The 5,000-nt window shown below is 39.7% G+C and overlaps 4 non-coding genes across 4 annotated transcripts; all 4 read right to left on the bottom strand.

Moving 5' to 3' along the window:
* Nucleotides 1-258: 258 nt before the first annotated feature.
* Nucleotides 259-353, bottom strand: LOC117935258. Its single transcript, XR_004654709.1, has one exon. It is a non-coding gene; the product is annotated as a small nucleolar RNA SNORD14 (small nucleolar RNA).
* A 793-nt stretch (nt 354-1,146) lies between these two features.
* Nucleotides 1,147-1,241, bottom strand: LOC117935257. The gene has a single exon (XR_004654708.1). It is a non-coding gene; the product is annotated as a small nucleolar RNA SNORD14 (small nucleolar RNA).
* A 763-nt stretch (nt 1,242-2,004) lies between these two features.
* On the bottom strand, nt 2,005-2,099 carry LOC117935255. Its single transcript, XR_004654706.1, has one exon. It is a non-coding gene; the product is annotated as a small nucleolar RNA SNORD14 (small nucleolar RNA).
* A 1,741-nt stretch (nt 2,100-3,840) lies between these two features.
* Nucleotides 3,841-3,935, bottom strand: LOC117935256. The gene has a single exon (XR_004654707.1). It is a non-coding gene; the product is annotated as a small nucleolar RNA SNORD14 (small nucleolar RNA).
* Nucleotides 3,936-5,000: the final 1,065 nt, after the last annotated feature.

A 5,000-nucleotide genomic window follows, 5' to 3' on the forward strand; every position in this document is an offset into this window, starting at 1 on the left:
GAAGGTTTGGGCCATCTCTGGTCCGTTAAGACCTCTGGTGGAAACTACGAATGGCAGGAAGAAGCATCATCACAGCGACAGTTAATCTGTACATGTTGATTAAAAATGGACGTACCGGGTAACAATAATCACCAGCACCCGGACCCAGAGCCAGCAGAGTCCTCCGACCTGAAAGTGACATGTAATGACAAGTTAGCCGTGAAGCTACAAGACAAAGAAGAAGATTATTCCATTTATATTTAATGCTTTTTAAAAAATTCGCTCAGACATCCAAGGAAGGTTTGGGCCATCTCTGGTCCGTTAAGACCTCTGGTGGAAACTACGAATGGCAGGAAGAAGCATCATCACAGCGAAATGTAGGAACCGGATACAAATGTTGAGTTGGATTTCTCTTCTACTGTCAGGTCTGCCTTTCATTGCACCTTTTTTATTACTTAAAACATCTTGTCTATGAAGTAAAAGAAGGTCTACCTTCACGACATTTAGACTCTGTAGTTCCCTTAACCCTTGTGTTGTCTTCCCGTTAACCATGAACATTTTATGCTTTTTCAATGTTTTTGTTGCTTTAACGGATCCGATTTGTCACTTTTTTCAGCTTTTGGCGCTTTTTAAAAAACTTCGGCTGGTTTAATAACAGATTTTACACTTATTCTTGGAATTCATGGTCAACAAATCTCATTTATAGCAAATTATACATAAGTTTCTAGTTAAAAAGGAAGACATTATTAAATTATTTTGACTGATAGTTAAGATCAGAGGATGTTGAGTGGATCACAGATGGGTAGATGTCAAAGTTAAGCCCAGATACTGTTCAGAAACCATTAAAAAAAAAAGATCCAAATGCTATAACATAAAATAAAAACACCCAACAAATTAATTGAAAGTAATCATTCATTTTAACTAAGGAACGTATGAAATCATCCATGTTTTGGAGTAATTTGAAAGAAATCCATATTTCTGATATAAAATCACTTTAAAAACAGGTCAATGTGACCAGAGGACAACCTACCTCAGTGGGGGGGGGGCCCTCAAAAAAGGACTCCAAGATCCGGATGTTCCCTTTCACATCCAGCCTGAAAGAGAGGTTTGAGATGCATTTAGTTATGATGCATATTAAAGACAGAAGTTATCAATGTTCTCCTTCAGTCGCTCAGACATCCAAGGAAGGTTTGGGCCATCTCTGGTCCGTTAGGACCTCTGGTGGAAACTACGAATGGCAGGAAGAAGCATCATCACAGCGAACACACCCCAGTCTGGGAGATTATGCAGTTAAACTGCCTCAAAATAGTCTCATTAAGGCTAGAATCATTTTAAAGACAGGGCTGCAAATCCCCCCCAATCTTACAAATGTATTCAAAATAATTAAACATGGATATCTGGGTATAACAGACTTCACAAATGTGTTAAACTGTATTAGATTTTGTTGCAAAGTGCTCATATTCGTCTCATTTTCAGGTTTGTAACTGTATTTTGGAGGTTGTACCGGGATAGGTTTACTTTACAAAAAAACACCATATTTGTGTTGTACTGCACATTCCTAGAGCTCCTCTTTTCACCCCATGTGTTGAGCTCTGTTTCAGCTACAGAGTGAGACATCTCACTCCTGTTCCATCTTTGTTGGGAGTCGCACATGCTCAGTAGCTAGGTTAGGACTACTAGCCAGTCAGCCAAAAAGCATTATATGAGCACTTTAATCCTTTAGAAAACAAGCAAAAAGCTCAATTTTTTTGCACCTTCTTCAGAATATTACTAGGATTTGCTGCATTTTCTGTATCGTTTATACTTTAAAATGAAACATTTAAGTGTATTTGACTTTTGTAGACAAGATCTTAACTAACTTAAACGTACCAGCGTCACAGGAGTTGATCACCATCATCAGAGGAAGACGTTGTAGATTTAATGAGACATCCCGACAGAGGTCGTCACTCTGAGAGAGAGATGGAAAGAAAAGTTAAGATCTGAAAGCAGATGTTGCAACGAGACAAGTTACAAAGTTTAAAGCGTTCGCTCAGACATCCAAGGAAGGTTTGGGCCATCTCTGGTCCGTTAGGACCTCTGGTGGAAACTACGAATGGCAGGAAAAAGCATCATCACAGCGAACACACCCCAGTCTGGGCTAAAATCAATCGAGGACAGGGCTAAAAACTTAAATTTAGTTTAAATAAGTAAAGCCAAGAAGAAATGTGTATAAACTATAATACTGTGATCTATTTTTTTATCTTAAAAACCAAGCATATGGCACCAAATCTAGTCTGCTCCATATTATTTAAATGAAGATTTGCTGGTTTCAGTATTTTATCAAATTAGATAAAAGCTAGATTATTTGACTATATATTTGCCTGTTGTGGACAAGACACCATCACTTGTGATGAGCATGTTTCTAGTTTTTTGTGGACTTTTGTTGACAAAATAAAACCAAGGAAATCTGCGAAATCCTCTGGATTTAAGGCCTCATTGTTAGCCGACTGTTTGCTCAACTTCAATACAAAAAAAATCCTGTTACCTCAAGATGTAGATAAAGTAAATAAAGCACTCACCTGTCCGTTTCTGCCTCTTGAGGAATCCATCCTTTCATTCACCGCGACGCAGCGTCCGTACGGTGTCCCGCGAGTTCATTTCCCCCCCCCCGGGGGTGGTGGGCGTAACCCTGGAGGACACGTCTGGTGTTAGAAAGCCAGGAAACTTCTCATTTAACAGAGCAAAGTCCATCCAGTACACACAAAAAGATAAATTAACATGGAGAAGCATGTGTAGTCCAGCTTTAAAACTACATTTTTGGGGGTTTGCGTGGTTTAGTGTCCCAAATTCCACTATGGCTACACCGAGACCCCTGATGGGTTGGGGTTAGGAACGTGATCTTGAGTGGTTTAGGTTTGGATAGCCGATCACTCAGAGGCAGAGCCTGACATTAACCCCCCCCCCCCCAAATTTGGCAAAATAAGCGGTAACACAGCCAATCTACCAGGAACGTTGGCTGGTAGCCAATGAGAATTGAGTGACTCAGACGCTTAACCATTTGTAAGCAGGGTACGCAGTTGCTTACGGCCTGGGACCAATCAGGGGCCAGCATCACTGAAAGACATTGATTGACAGCCGGGGAGACCCTATCGCATGCTCATTACTCGCGACAATCCCAACAGTCCCATGTGCAGCCACTGACCTATCAGGAGTGAGAACGGGTCAAAATCATGTTTATGATAATAAGACGAGACGTGTGTGACTCGAACATCTCACATTTACCAACTAATCGTACAGCGATAGACGCAAAACATTAACATTTATTAAAGTCCAATAAGTCCTTTATCAAACCATATGAACGTGTCCCAGACCAGGACATTATGCCTCTATGCTGGACTATCAAGGCGCCCCCCACCCCATAACACACAATGACCCCAAGTAGGCTACCATGAATTGGACCGGATCATAGACACAGCAATTCTTGTTTTTCATATTGATGGAGGAAAAATTAATAACTAACTAGCGGTTAAAAAGTGACAGATTTTTAATTTAATTTATTTAATTTTTTAATTTAATTAAAGATACAGGATCCGACCAAATGGGGAAATAAATACCGCAACATTTAAAGTCCCAGTGTGCCTTATGTGCCGACGTTACCTGTTATTTACAGAGTTAAGCAGAGGGGATGAAAAGCTAATGTACATCCATTTGTTTTGGCTGGTGGCTGACGGAATTTGGGTATGTTAGGGGGAATTTAGGACACTAAACTGCACATATACCCATTGTTTTTATCCAAAAACACATAATATGTAGTTCTGGAAGGGTCAGACCAGTCTGCAAACACCCTAATACTACTTTCAACATGCTGCTGTGATGCTAAAAGCGCTCAGACATCCAAGGAAGGTTTGGGCCATCTTTGGTCTGTCAAGACCTCTGGTGGAAACTACGAATGGCAGGAAAAAGCATCATCACGGCGCTTCTTACACACAGGAAAGAACTACAAACACACTTGGGAGATGGTCTAACCTTGTGTGTGTGTTGCAGGGGACGGTGCAGAGAGGGGGGACGGGTCCACCGGAGACCAGCGCTGAACAAAACATTACAAAACCTGGAGAGAGAAAATGGTTTCGGTAAGAATTTGTCACACAGATCTCTGAAATATAACTTTAAAAAAAAGCTCAGAAAAGTGTCTCATTATCTCAACAATGACTAAAAATCAGCCACGCGTGATTATTTTTGAATTAAGTTCGCCAATGTCTCGACTTAAGCATCACTTCAAGGGTATTTGGTATCCTAATTCCTTAAAATTATATCCCCCGCGCTACAATTTAAGCAGATAAACATTAGGGCTGGGTGATATGAAAAAAAAAAAATACATATAAATATATTTATTTTCAGACCAAATACCTCATTATCAACATGATATTGTAGTGTTGACTATTGGTGCTTTTCACAAAATATTTGCATTAGTAATGCGGATTTAATGCATGTGTGTACACAGCCACGTAACCACATAACATGTGTGGATATATAGCTATAGATAGATATCGATTATATCGCTAAATCGATGTAATATCGATATATTTCCCAACTGTAAGCTACATTAACGCGTGCGTTAGTAACTAAAGACGCCATATAAATTGCGTAAAAGTACATTATTTGTCTAAAATGTGGTAAAAAAGAAGTTTAAAGTTGCATTAAAAAAGGACAAGTGATTAAGTTATAATTTTAAATGCCAGACTCAAATCTGCAGAGAAGTGAGATTCGGGGCCGAGCATCTCCACGTGCTCGCCTGCCGGAAACTAACGTTGAGCAAACTTATTTTTAATGACGTCTCTAAAATTAAAACACGTAAATAAAACCGATAAATCCCCAAAAACAAGGCTCTATGGGTAGTTATACTGCTTTGAACACACGTTACGTCAGATTTAAACACATTTTGGGCTCATTTTGAAGCTTTATTTTAACACGAGGGGTTTCTGTTAATCGCCTCGTGACAACTCCAGTTGTTAAAAAGAAGTTTAGTCTGCAAATTAACCGCT

The sequence above is a fragment of the Etheostoma cragini genome, chromosome 19, assembly GCF_013103735.1.
Source record: "Etheostoma cragini isolate CJK2018 chromosome 19, CSU_Ecrag_1.0, whole genome shotgun sequence".
Lineage (NCBI taxonomy): Eukaryota > Metazoa > Chordata > Actinopteri > Perciformes > Percidae > Etheostoma > Etheostoma cragini.